This window comes from Rhinoraja longicauda, chromosome 12 (assembly GCF_053455715.1).
Source record: "Rhinoraja longicauda isolate Sanriku21f chromosome 12, sRhiLon1.1, whole genome shotgun sequence".
Taxonomy (NCBI): Eukaryota; Metazoa; Chordata; class Chondrichthyes; order Rajiformes; family Arhynchobatidae; genus Rhinoraja; species Rhinoraja longicauda.
In genome coordinates, this window is record NC_135964.1 from 42,331,431 (window position 1) to 42,346,585 (window position 15,155).

Genomic DNA, 15,155 nt, shown 5'->3' on the forward strand with positions numbered 1-15,155 from the left:
GAACAATGAAATTCTTGCAGCAGCACAACAGAATATGTCAAGTGTGATACAGCATGTAAACAGGCCCTTTGGCCCAACTTGTCCACACATTGCCTAACATGTCCCAGCTGCACTTGTCCCATCTGCCACATTTGGTCCATATCCCTCCAAATCTGTCCTATCCATGTACCTGTCTAACTCTTTCTTAAATGTTGGGATAGTCCCTGCCTCAACTATCTCCTCTGGCAGCTTGTTCCATACAACCACTACCCTTTTTGTGAAAATGTTACTCCTCAGATTCCTATTAAATCTTTTCCCCTTCACCTTTAACCTGTCCTCCGGTTCTTGATCCAGCTGATCAAGATCCCGCTGTAATTCGTGATTCAAAGATAGTTGTCACCATCTTTGATAGCACCTATTTTAGTGTCATCTGTAAACGCCCTGATCATACTCATCCAAATCACTGATATAGATGGAAGACAGCAGTGGGTCCTTCCTCGAGGTACACCCAACACCCACAGGCCTCCAGTCTGATACACAACTTTCCACCATTACTCTGCTCTTCCTACCACGAAGCCCATTCTTTTTTTGAAAGTGTTCGAAAACTGCAGCGTGGAGAGAGAAAATAGTTTAAAATTTCCGGTCAAGAATCATACATAATTGATATTTTCTCACGTATCTTCATAAAGAATAATTGCAACTGCTGTAGTTATTGTTGCAATGGTGCAATTATGTCTCCCCCTACTGTTAAGACTTATTAGAGTCTGTGTTAAGTTTTATGTGGACAGTGTAGGGTAAACCAATGACACCAAGAAGAAAATGATACAGAATTACCAGAGCCTTGTATAATTTCACTCAGTTTAGGATGCTTAATATTTAAAAACCGTGCCTTTAGGAAAGTAATCATTTAAATTAATAGTGCCTGGAAATAATACTTCAGAGATGTCAAGTGTAGCTTGTGGTGAAAGAGTTTGGTGTTTTGAGGGGAGACCAACACATAGAATTAAGTTATGATTGTATGAAATTATAACTTTTTAATGTACACAGTAACCAATTTTATATTTTTATATGCATAAATGGTTTAATTGTATGGATTTGTTTACTTTCTAAAGCAAAAACATGTTATTATATACCCTCAAATAGTTCATAACATGTGCTGTCATTCTTCTTGTTCCCAGACATTGCGGTTTAGCTGTGAGTTACTGAGTTTAGTAAAGAATGTCCTGTTTCACTTCTCTGTCTATTTATTTGATGATGAAATCAGTAACACTAAGGAGACCAACAGTATCAGCCTGAAATGAAGGCCATGCCATCAAAAATACCTCAATGAACGTAGATGCTTGCTTTACACCTCAAATACCTGTTCTATGCCACAAAATGTATTGTTGGTGGGAAATGAGCAGTCTCCCCTCAAAACACTAAACTTGTCATAATCCTTCCCACATTCTTCACAACTACCAACTGTCTGCTGCCTTTCGTCAGTTCAGATTTATGAGTCTTAAAAAGAATAGGCTGCAAGTTATGACTAACTGTAAACTTGCTGGAAAAGTTGGAAGTTAGTTTAGTTTAGTTTAGTTTAGTTTAGTTTAGTTTATTGTCACGTGTACCAAGGTACTGTGAAAAGCTTTTGTTGCCAGTTTACAGTTTTACAAGTTTCTATTTCCATTTGTCCACTGCCTGTGGATTTTTATTAAAATAAAATCCATTTCATATCTTTTCAAATACAAATTAGTAAGCATCATATTCAAATCAAAATCAAAATCACATTTTAAAGTACAAACAATGGGGCATCACAGTTGGGCAGCTGGTAGAGCTGCTGCCTCAAAATAACGACTCAAGCACAAATGGGTAGTGACATCCTAATTTGTGCATTCTGTGACTTTGAAATGAAATTATATAAGTAAACAGCGGAACTTTTATTTACATATTTTCTCTAAGATTGCAAGGCAAGTTTAGCTTTTAAGTAGCCTTATTAATGAAAAGCAGGGAGGGGGTTTGGATGGGGCTAGTTACTCTTATATTCTGCATTGGCAGCCCACAACCCAATGGTATGAACGTTGAATTCTCCAATTTTAGGTATTTACATAACCCTCTCCTTCTCACTTCTTCTCCCATACAACCTCTCTCCACTTCCCCCTCTTCACCCCCTCCTCCTTTCCTTGTGCCCCACCTAGACATGAACCTATTTTTCCCTCCCCCTCCCCTTCTAACTACATTCATTCTTCTAGCTTCACAATTTGCAACGTTTCAATCCTTTTGTCTCACATCTTCTGTCTTTTTATCTTTGTGCTTTGTACAACCATCAGTTAAGAAAAAACCCTTCTCATCTGTATCAACCTATTACCTGCCAGGCCTTGTTTTGCCCTGCCTCTCCTCAGCTTTCTTCCAACCCCAACCCTTCCTCGCCCCCCACAATCAGTCTGAAGAGGGGTTCCGACCCGAAAAGTCACCTATCTATGTTCTCTAGAGATGCTGCTTGACCTGCTGAGTTACTCCATCGCTTTGTGTCTTCTTGAGTTAATTTCAGTGTCTCCTTGTGCTTCAAAACATTCCTAGCTTTGGCCACCAAACATTTCCATTGCCTTGAAAGATTAGGAGAAAAGGGATGAAATCTGATACTCAATTTAAACAGTTAACCAGCCACTTGTGCCTTCATGTCATGGTAAGTCATTGATGTGTGGAGATTCCAGGTGAATTTACCTTAACATGCAGAAATTACGATTGGGTTTTGTTTACTTTAGCACAATCCATTTTTTTCATAAATCTAATAAATATTAACTTGGGGCTTTGTATTTCACTAAAATCTGGCAGGTTAAATATGCGATTTATTCTGTACTGGGACACTATAAGACTCAGTACTGATCTCAGGGTTTATTCTGAGTAAAAATAAATTGCAAAGACTCCATTGTCTCCCAATGGCTGAGTGTGTCTCACTTCAAATGGTAACATTTAGTTAAAATAGAACAATGTGAGGTAGTGCCCTGTATCTGAGATTAATGGTTCCCGTTTCACTGGATTTCTTAAGACTGAATACAGATCATAAAACACTATCCTGCTGGATTCCATTAACTGAAATATTTCCTACACATATCACATCCACGCACCTGGAACGTTTCACGATTATACTCTGTCTGCCTTCTGAGAACAGAAATGATTCTACTGAGAATAGCTTCTGGTTACTGAGAATACTGTGTTTATTTTAACAATCCTGCAGAGAAAAAGAAAAATATCATTATTAATTATATTTTCTATTAATCACTGGCAATTACAAGGAAAAGATCTCATGCCCTCCATTTTTAAGCAGTAAAATTGGAATAATGTTTATTAAAACCCTTCAAATGTCTTCCAGAAGACATTAGCCATTAGCCACAAGCCAATGAAAGAGATCATTAAAGAATTGACCAAAAAGTTTAGTAGCTTTAAACAAGGATTAAATAAGTGCTGCTGAACCCTAACCCGCTTTGAGGCAGAGGTTCACTTGCACCTCCTCCAACCTCATCTACAGTATCTGCTGTTCCAGGTGTAGACTCCTATATATCGGCGAGACCAAGCCTTTCGCTGAACACCTTTGCTCAGTCCGCCTAGGCATACGCAAGCTCCCAGTTGCTAAACACGTTAACTCTTCCTTCCATTCCCGTACTGACCTTTCTGGCCTGGGCCTGCTCCACTGTCAGAATGAGGCCAAATGCAAATTGGAGGAACATCTCCACAGACACTGCCTGACCTGTTGAGTTCCTCCAGCAATCTCTTATGCCTCTCTTTAAAATAGCGGCCTTGATCAAAGCTTACAATTAGGCTCTGATACTAGTGCTTTTTGGTGTTGCCAGCGTTTCCGTGTTTTGTATGTCTGCATGTGTGAAACCACAGTCTTAAGCCCACAAAGAAGAGGAACAGATAACTGGTGGTTGTCCAATTAAATTTAAAAACAATTACTTGGAACCCTGTAGGTCAAGCAGCAAAAGCAAAGTAAATGTACAGATTATGTTTTGCAGCGGGGCATTTCATTAGTCCGAAGAAGGCACCCGACCTGAAATGTTGTCAATCCCTTTCACTCCACAGATTAGGCCTGAACTTCAGTCTGTTTTTCTGCTCAAGATCCCAACATCTACAGACCAATGAGTGTCCAATTTCATGTATGAATTTGTTGAAATGGAGTGATAAAATGATCTTTATCAAGAACAATCACAAAGTGCTTTACAGATAATGAATTACTTTTCAAGTTCAGGATTTGTTATATAGTTTAATGCAACAGGGGTGGCACAGTGGTGCAGCGGTAGAGTTGCTGCCTTACAGCACCAGAGACCCCGGTTCAATCCTGACTACGGGTGCTGTCTGTACGGAGTTTGTATGATCTCCTTGTGACCGTATGGGTTTCCCCAGCATGCTCCAGCTTCCTCCCACACACCAAAGATGTACAGGTTTTTGGGTTAATTTGACTTTGGTAAAAAAAAATTGTAAATTTTCCCTTAGTGTGTAAGATAGTGCTAGTGTACGGGGATCGCTAGTCAGCGTAGACTCAGTGGGCCGAAGGCCCTGCTTCCGTGCTATATCTCTAAACTAAACTCAATGGATATTCTGTGCATTGGATGTCATCATGCTGGTTATGATATGGTAATTTAGTATTAGTTGAAGGATGAATTACTTAACTAACAGGTATAACAGGTATAACAGAGCTTTATTTGTCGTTCGGTACCGAAGTACCGAACGAAACTACATAGCAGTCATAGAAAAAAAAAAGAACACAAGACACATAACCCCAACACAAACGTCCATCACAGTGACTCCAAACACCCCCTCACTGTGATGGAGGCAACAAAACTTCCCCTCTCTTCCCCACGCCCACGGACAGACAGCTCGTCCCCGACCGACCCGCACAGTCCCCGCACCGGGCGCTGAAATGTCTCGCGGCCGAACCGGGCGATGAAAGGCCCGCGACCAAGCCTTGCGCAGCTAAGTCCCGCAGCCGAGCCGCACCAGCGGTGAAAAGTCCCGCAGCCGAGCTGCACCGGGCGGTGTTAAGTCCCGCAGCCGAGCCGCACCAGCGGTGAAAAGTCCCGCAGCCGAGCCGCACCGGGCGGTGTTAAGTCCCGCAGCCGAGCTGCACCGGGCGGTGTTAAGCCCCGCAGCCGAGCTGCACCGGGCGGTGTTAAGCCCCGCAGCCGAGCTGCACCGGGCGATGTAAAGTCCCGCAGCCGAGTTGCACCGGGCGGTGTTAAGCCCCGCAGCCGAGCTGCACCGGGCGATGTAAGTCCAGCGGCCAAGCCGCACCGGGATGTAAAGTCCAGCGGCCAAGCCGCACCGGGATGTAAAGTCCAGCGGCCAAGCCGCACCGGGATGTAAAGTCCAGCGGCCGAGCCGCACCGGGGGATGTTAGGCCCCGCAGCCGAGCCGCACCCCGCGCCGTGAGGAAGAGAAAAGTTCCCCACACCCACCCACCCACACCCACCCCCCACACACCACCACCCCCCACACACCACCACCCCCTCCCACACATACACAACCAAAAAAATATATATAAAAATCATCCCAACACCGACACTCAACAAAAAAAAGATGGACAGACTGCTAGTCAGCCGCTGCCGTTAGGCGCCGCCCCACTGACACTCCCCGACTTATGTAAGGGTCCCTTGGACCCTCGTGTAAGTCAGGTGTCACGTAAGTCAGGACCACTTGGGAACCCCCATGCGGAGACCATGTGGGAGCTGTAAGATATTGTATCTGCTTGTAAGAGGAAATGGCATCGTACCTGCTTGTAACAGGATATGACGTGACGGGCTAGGCCTCGGGAATGAAAGGAGTACATACAACACAGGACACAGCGTGTGCGACTCGAATATGTGACATGGTGTCAGAAGTTTCGAACCTTAAACACTGAAATAGTCCCGGGTCCTTAATTCACGTATGATTTGGGAAAAGGAAAGTCCGCGAAGGGAGAATCCTGACAGGAATTAGCAATCCTGAAGCTGAAAAGGGACAAATCGAGCGTAGAAACGTCGAGTGTTTCAAGGCGCATTGAGTACGCTAGACCACAGTCCCGTGTATACATTGTGGTGGAAGTGACCTGAGTGCATGATGTCGGCGAGTGATAGGCCCTCGATGAACTGGCAGGCAAAAGATCTGCACCTAGAATGGAAACGTTTCAAACAGCACTGCCATTTTACGTCTGAGGGTCCACTAGCCAGTAAGTCTGAGAAAGAAAAGGTGAACTATCTGATGACATACATAGGCGATAAAGGGAGGGAGATTTACCTAACCTTCCGATGGAACACAATTACTCTCCAAAACGGGGATTAAATCCTTTCGATCGAGACTCTGCAAGGAGTGTACAAGCACTATGACATGTATGTCAAGCCCAAGGAAAATCAGATAAGGGCCACTGTCGACTTTCACAGACGACGGCAGTGGGACACTGCGAAGTTTGACAACTTTGTGACTGACCTGAAGTTGCTGGTCAAGGATTGCCACTATAAGGAGGAGGAGAGAATGCTCAGAGATGCAATTGTGCTCCGTTCCCGCCACCAGACAGTACGTTAGAAATGCCTTGAGAAAGGAGATGAACTAACATTGGATGCGGCAATCAGTATTGGCCAGAACTATGAAACAGCCCAAGAGAGTATGGAAGCCATCGACAAAGAAGGGGATAAAGTGCATGCTATGTACACAGGTGCTGGCAGAGGCAATTTCATGGGATCCAGAAAGAAAAGGCCCAAACCTAGACTGGATAAGAGTCACTACAAGAGCCCAGATAAAGGCAAAGAACAAAGAGCAAGCAAGGAGTCCGACTCAAAGTGTAAGAGAAGCGGATACTCTGCATAACATGAGAGTTGCCCTGCTAAAGGTCGGAAGTGTTCAGTCTGCAAAAAACTTAACCATTTTGCAGCAGTCTGCAGACAGAGAAAGCAGCAAGTAAATATGATTGAGGAGAAAGCAGCAGCTTCCTATCCACCAGACTCTTCCGCAGACTAAGATAGTGAGGACGGCTATGAATATGCACACATGTATGCTGTACATGACAAGTCACTCACTCAGTCAGGGGATGACTGATATGAAACTCTGCACGTCAATGGACAGGAGATCAGAGTACAGGTAGACACAGGATGCTCGTACTCAATAATGCCAGTGCATATTTTCAAAAAAATGGAGAACAAACCAAAACTGCACAAAGCAAAGAGGCGGTTTGTGTCCTACTCCAACCACACACCGGAACACATTGGGTGTGTGAAATTGACCACAACATATAAAGACTACACCCCTGACGTTGAGTATCATGTGGTCGAGGCTGATGGCAAGCCAGTGCTGATGTCAGGGGCAGACAGTGCCAGATTGAACCTGATACAAAGGCTCCACAACATCGAAGCGTATCCAGAATTGATGCACGCTACTGGCACACTCCCTGGGACGTACACATTGAAAATCAACCCAACTCAACAACCGGTTGTGCAGGCACCAAGGCGACAACCGCAAGCCCTGGCCAAATGGCGGCGCTGCCATAGCAGCTGCGGCTTACCTGCGGTCCATTTGTCTTTGTGTTTTTGTTGTTTTTTTAATCTTAATTGTAGTTGTGATGTCGTGTTTTTGTGTTTGTGTACTATGTGTGTATGTGGGGGGGAGGGGGGGAACTGTAAAATTGTAAAGAGGTGTCCCTTCCGAACGGAGACCCGATCTTTGTTTTCTGGGTCGGGTCTCCGTTCCCGCTGCGGCCTACCATCGGCCCAACTCCTGGAGCTGGCGGCCTCCAGGGCTCCGGTTCGCAGAGTCCGCAGACCGGACTAACCATCAGCGGAGCCGGCCGTCCTCGGAGGCTGCGGGAGCGGCTGCGACTCGCCTTAGGCTCGGGCCGCGTGGATGTCGACATCGGGAGCTCCGGCAGCGGCAGCATGTTCGCCCGCCCCGGGTCGCGGGGCTTGGGTCGCGGGCATTTCACCGTCCGGTGCGGCCTAAAATAGGCCGCGGGATTTTTCTCTGCTGGGCGGGGGCTTCAATGTCGGGAGCCACGACCGCCCCGACGTGCAGCAACAGCGGCAGCGTGTTCGCCCGCCCCGGATTGGACTTAGCATCGGCGGAGCCGGCCGTCTTCGGAGGCTGCGGGGCGGCTGCGACTCGCCTTAGGCTCGGGCCGCTGCGGACCATCCGGCGCGGCCTGCAACCACAACAGCCTGACTGCGGGAGAAGACGGCAGGAGAAGGGAAAGACATTGTGGCCTTCCATCACAGTGAGGAGAGGACTGGAGGAGACTCACTGTGATGGATGTTTCTTTGATGGATGTTTCTTTTTTTTGTGTGTTTTTGGGGTTGTGTAATTTTAATGCCTATTTAGTGCTTTTGTTGTTGGACTGTGGGTGACTGAATTTCGTCCAATTTGGATGACAAATAAAGCTATCTTGAATCTTGAAGAAAATCTCAGAGAAGCTACATGAGATGGAGAGAAATGGGCACATTGTCAGAGTACAAGAGCCAACAGACTGGGTCAACTCAATGGTGACGGTAGTGAAGAACGGAAAGGTATGCATCTGCATAGACCCGAAAGACCTCAACAAAGCGATCAGACGAGAACACTACCCCATACCAACCGTAGAGGAGGTAGTGGCATCGATGCCAGATGCCAAAGTCTTCTCCGTCATAGATACAAAATCAGGATTTCTCCAGATCAAACTTGATTACGAGTCGAGTTTTCTGATGACCTTCAATACGCCTCGTGGACGTTACCGCTGGCTCCGCCCATTTGGGATCAAGAGCGCCCCAGAACTCTTCCAGATGATCATGGATGGAATGTTGGAAGGGATCCATGGGGCAAGAGTGATCATGGACGACATCCTGATATCGGGAAAAGACAGCATAGAGCATGATGGAGTGCTCCGGCAAGTGGCGCAACAGGCAAAGCTGTACAACCTGAAGCTAAACGAGGAGAAGTGTCAGATCAGGAAGTCTGAGGTGCGGTATGTCGGCCATCTTGTCACAGCAGCAGGACTCAGGCCTGATCCGGCAAAGATTGAAGCTGTTAAGCGGATGCCTGCACCTACGAACAAGAAACAAGTGCAACAATTCCTTGGCTTCGTACAGTACCTGTCTAAGTTCATTCCACACCTCAGCAAGGTTGATGACCCACTTAGAGCCCTGACCTTGAGGGATGCACATTTCCAGTGGGATCATGGCCAGCAGCGAAGCTTCGACAAGCTCAAAGACCTGTGCACCGCCTCCCCTGTACTAGCGTACTACGATGTGACAAAGAGCGTAGTAATACTGTGTGACGCTAGTAGCTATGCTCTTGGAGGAGTGCTACACCAAGAAGACCACCCCATAGCATATACATCAAGGGCAATGACAGAGACTGAAATGCCATACGCCCAGATCGATAAAGAGATGTTAGCGATCGTACACAGTTGCCACAAATTCCACCACTACATCTTCGAAAGTCAGTCCTAGTAGAATCAGATCACAAGCCCCTACAGGCAATCTTCCTCAAGCCTTTGCTGTCAGCACCAATGAGACTGCAAAGGATGCTCCTCAGGTTGCAGCCCTATGACTTGACTGTCATGTACAAGCTGGGAAAGGAGGTGCCTATCGGTGATGCATTGAGCAGAGCCAATCTACCGGAAAGTGAACCGGATCTGGAACCAATCATGGTCAACATGATGGATCACATCGCCGTGTCACCAAAGAGGTACGCACAGTTCCAGACCTGCACGGCCATGGAATTGAATGAGCTCCATGGTATGATCATGAAGGGCTGGCCTGACACAAAGCAAGAAGTACCACACTCCATCAGAGAGTACTGGACGGTGAGAGATGAGCTTTCTGTACTGGATGGCATTGTATACAAAGGAATGTGCATAGTGGTGCCGCCATCCATGAGATGACAACTGCTTGAGAAAGTGCACGAGTCACACCTCGGCATCGTGAAATGCAAACAGAGAGCCAGAGAAGCCTTGTACTGGCCATCAATGAGCCAGCAGATCGAAGAGCTGATCGAGGGTTGCCCTGAATGGAACACATACCAGGCAGCTCAACATTCTGAGACGATGTACGCTACTCAACATCCTGATCTACCATGGGCAGAGGTAGCATCTGACCTGTTTGAGTGGGAAGGGTCCCACTACATTGTGACAGTTGATTACTATTCCAAAATCAACTCTCCAAGGCCAACAGTACATCAGTCATTGATGCCCTGAAGGAACAATTCAGCCGCCATGGCATACCGGAATCGTTGAGGATGGACAACGGACCACAGTATGTCTCATCTGAATTTGAAGCATTCTGTGCAGAATACCAGATAACCCAGCAGACGTCTTCCCCGCATCACCCTCAGTCCAATGGGGAAGCTGAGCGTGCTGTACGAACGGTGAAGTGTCTCTGGAAGAAATGCAAAGACAGGCATCTTGCATTACTGGACTGCCGTACCACCCCCCATTACCAGCTGTAACCTGTCACCTTCACAGCTACTGATGGGATGCAGGCCGAGGAACAAGCTCCCAACTGCAAGGAAGCTCCTTCAGCCAAGGCCCTACAACCCAGCAGAGGTCAAGCAACGTTTCAACAAAGAGAAGGCCAAGCAAGACTACTACTACAACCAGAAGGCTGGTCAGAACTTCCCAGTCTTGAAGCCAGGCGATCCAGTCAGGATGACACCCTACCGGGAACTAAGCAGTGGTTGCCGGCCACCGTTCTGGAACATCATGGTACACTCAGGTCATATGTTGACCATAATGGCCGGAAGTACAGGAGAAATCGCAAACACTTGCGGCTGGCTACTCACCAGGCTAACCGCAGACCCAGCCAGTCGACTGACTGCATGACCACCGTAAGACTGGAGTCATCGGCACAGGTGATGTCACCGCCCCAGCCAGGACCAGATCATGCACTGCGTACATCAGCTGCAATTCAACCGAGTCCAGGGCTAGGACTCGATTCACCATGTCAGTCGTCAGCTACCAGCCAGGCCAGGTCTGCACAGCTGACCGCATCAGAAGGAAGTCAACCCCATCCAGCTCGTCCAGTAATTCCACAAGCTGGATACACTACCAAGAGTGGACGCGTTAGCAAGAAACCTAACCGTTTGGACTTGTAAATATGTAACAAGCTTGCTATGTTGTGTTTAGACAAAATTAATGTTGGTTGAAATATTTAACATTGGAAGCACAGGAAAAATGATTCATTTCTTTCAATTGTTTGGTTAATGTTTATTAATAGTATGGAAAAGAAATCCATTTGAAGTTGTTGTGCCTTGTTATAATACGTTATGTTTTATAGATGTGTTTTTCTTATATGAAGAAAGGGAGATGTAAGATATTGTATCTGCTTGTAAGAGGAAAGACAAATTACTCCAGCATTTTGTGAATAAATACCTTCGATTCGTACCTGCTTGTAAGGATATGACATCAGGGCTAGGCCTCGGGAATGAAAGGAGTACAACACAGGACACAGCGTGTTCGACTGGAATATGTGACAGGAGCATCCGTGAGAACAACTGACTGGCGTGCAGAAACGGCTGGATGCGATGGCGGTAATGCACTGTTACCGAGACTACCGAGACGCGCAACTCAGAAATAAATCAGCGGTCTTAAAAATTGTTGATATAGGTGTGGTTTATGTAAATTACCCATTACGTAAGTCAGGGAGTGCTTGTATCTCTTTGTTCTTTGTCTCGGTTTGTCTTTTGTCCTTCCTCTATCCTTGATCATGCCCTTTCATTTACATTTTATTGAGCCAGATCATTTGCAATTAACAAGTCTTCACCAACCTCTCTCGGCATTGTCTTTGAGTCTCCATCCTATCACTGGCAAAACGATATCGAACTGAAAAAATTACTGTTCGAAAATCCCATGCAGGAAAGGAGAGAAAGCCTGAATTTTCATCTTGTTTTACCACTAGGGGTAGCAAGTGAACTGTGATTGTGGGACAGGAATAGAGGCCCAAATTACATAAGAGTAAAGTTGTAAACATTGATTATTGAACAGCAGAATCTGTGAAAGTCTTCTGTTAACCAATTAAATTGATTTCTTAATGAATCTTTATGATCCAGCAAATTATTTTGATAAAATACACACCATTTTATCCAACAATTGAGAAGGCGTTGCTATAAGTCATGAGCACTCAAAGTTAAATACAGCAATCTGTTTTTGTTTAACCATATTTTTGGATTGACAATAGTATTAAGTGTTTTATGAAATCAGCAGTGTGGTTAATTTTGGTAAAAGGAAGAAGACTAGAACAAAAGACAATGAAAACATTTTTAGCAGTTTACATCTGATGAATCACCACTTTATTTTCTGTAGGTCATGCATTAATTCATTGGTATTTGAGTAAAATATTCAGTGAAAAGAAAACTGCCTTCAAGCAATCTGAAGATCTCAGTGAAATAAATTAAGATTAGAATGCAGTAATTAAGTTGGATAAAGTAATAGAATCAGGGAGGGATCAAGAGGAAATTAAATATATTCTGTAGAAAAATTAGTGATTTTGATGTGGGGAGATGGATATATGCATTTTATTTGCAAAGATGAAAGCTTCTTTCTAAATATTATAATTCATATGGGCTATGAGTTTTCAGTCATGTTGATACGAGCGTTGTTGAACTGAGAAGAGCTACAATGGGAAGTTCAGTTCCCTTATCAAGCGCACAATATTTTTTGGCTTATAAAGCTGCATTACAATGGCCAAGGGAAACGTTTAATTCCAATTTATTTGCATTGTGATTTGTCTGTTTGTGAAGCACTGGTGGCATAAGCAAAGGTGGAAGTGCTGGAAAACTCAGCCAGTCAAGCAGCACCTGCGGAAAGAGTAACCAGTTGACTTTTGGGTCAGGGATTTTCCTCAGGAGTGGAGGAAGATGGAAGTGGCATGACTTTTCAAAGTAGAGATGGTGGGAGGATTGAGGTTTATGACAAAGGACCGTACGGATGCGGTGTTCTGTAGATGAACATGTTCTAAAGAAGTAGAAACCACTGGAAATGAACAGTGTGAAAATTTGAAGTTAAAGAAAGTTTGGTTCAAACTTCGACATTCACATTCAAACCAGAGAATAGAAAATAAGCATAAGTACAAGAGCTCATAACTAACTCATGGGTCAAATTTCAGGCACTCTGCACTGCCGATCCTTTGCACTTGGTGTCACAAAACAACTGGATGCATGTTTCCACAAAGAACTTTGACAAAAACTATTAATGAGGTTCTTATGAAAGGTTATGGAGATTCTCTTGCCAAACAAGGGGAGAGTCAGAACCTTTAAAATAAATAATAGGGCAACAAGGTACCGGTAGAGTTGTTTTCTTACAACACCAAAGAACCAGGTTCGATCCCGACTATAGATGCTGCCTGTACGGAGTTTGTATGTTCTCCATGTGACTGCATGGGTTTTCACTGGGTGCTCTGGTTTCCTCTCATATTCCAAAGACGTGCAGGTTTATAGGTTAATTGGCATCTGTAAATTGCCCATAGTGTGTAGTATGCAAAACTGAGATTACATGGAACTAGTATACGGACGATCGTTGGTCGGCGTGGACTGAAAGGCCTGTTTCCATGCTGCATTTCTAAACTAAACTAAACAAAGATGCCTCCTGTCTACCACCTATTTTCTATTTTTTTCCAGGTTGTTTGGATATCCGTTATCTTATTTTAGGATTATTAAACACAGAGGTGAAAATGATAATTATCATATCATATCATATATATACAGCGCGGAAACAGGCCTTTTCGGCCCACCAAGTCCGCGCCGCCCAGCGATCCCCGCACATTAACACTATCCTACACCCACTAGGGACAATTTTTTACATTTACCCAGTCAATTAACCTACATACCTGTACGTCTTTGGAGTGTGGGAGGAAACCGAAGATCTCGGAGAAAACCCACGCAGGTCACGGGGAGGACGTACAAACTCATTACAGTGCAGCACCCGTAGTCAGGATCGAACCTGAGTCTCCGGCGCTGCATTCGCTGTAAAGCAGCAACTCTACCGCTGCGCTACCGTGCCGCCCTGTCAACAAATTGTCAACAAATACATGCTTATTTCTACAAACTCTTGAATTTATCTCTGAAATGGATCCACTCCTTTAAATTGAGTCACCTCATGATATTTATACAGTTTAGTGCTCCACTATGGTTATGGAACAGAGAGTCCAACTGTACAAAAAGAGTTGACTTGCACCTCCCTTGAAATTGATCCTCCATAGTGATCTTGATTTGTCCTGAGCACACATATTGCACAACCAATTTCACTGAGTATCTCACATAAGATAAATTATCAACATGGCTGGTAATGGTAAGGGTTGGGAGGTTGCTGTGGGCAGTGGAGAGAAAAGAAAAGGACAGAAATGATTGTGGCCAGCAACAAACTGGAGTCATAGAGTCTTGCAGCGTGAAAATAGGCCCTTCAGCCCAACTTGTTCACACAGGCCAACATGTCCCATCTACACTAGTCCCACCTGCCTGTGTGTGGCCCATATCCATCACAACCTGTCCTATCCATGTACCTGTCCAAATGTTTCTTAAACGTTGCGACAGTACCTGCCTCAACTACCTCCTCCGGCAGCTTGTTCCATACACCCTCCACCGTTTGTTTGCTATATAAGTAGGAGTACTCTGGTTCTTCCCAGCTCCAGAATTGGGCAGGCAAAAAACATTTATTGAATATTTTCTTCTGAGGGCTCCAGAGTTTCTTTAAAGCCTAGATAAAATCATCAACGGCATTCAAATAACTTTATCAGCAGACACAATTTCTGCTTCAGGCATTAAAGCTATCCTTCACTCTCACGATCATCTCCCCTATTTTCCTTTAACCTGATGCATTTAGTTCCCAGTCTGGTCTCATTGGCCACAGTTCAGCCAAGTCCAAATTGCCAGTTTGTTATATGTGCCGTCACGAAAAAAAGAATATAAATTTCCATGAAGAATTCCTTAGTGACAATGACCATGTTGTATTCACCAGGTTGCTTCTGCAGTTTCCTCAATTTGTTCCTTATCTGCAGATTATTTGTACAAAGTATCACAGGCCAAGCACTATATTTTAAACGGAGATCTTTACTTTCTGCTATCAAAACATAGCTTTTACATTCTGGTGGCAGGAATATTTAAGAGGTGCAAATCATTCTTTCAAAACTCAGGCGAACCAAATTTTGTTAATGTCGTGAGTTGCGTGCACGCATCTTTATTATCTATTCATATTTCCTGTCTGCATACTGTGA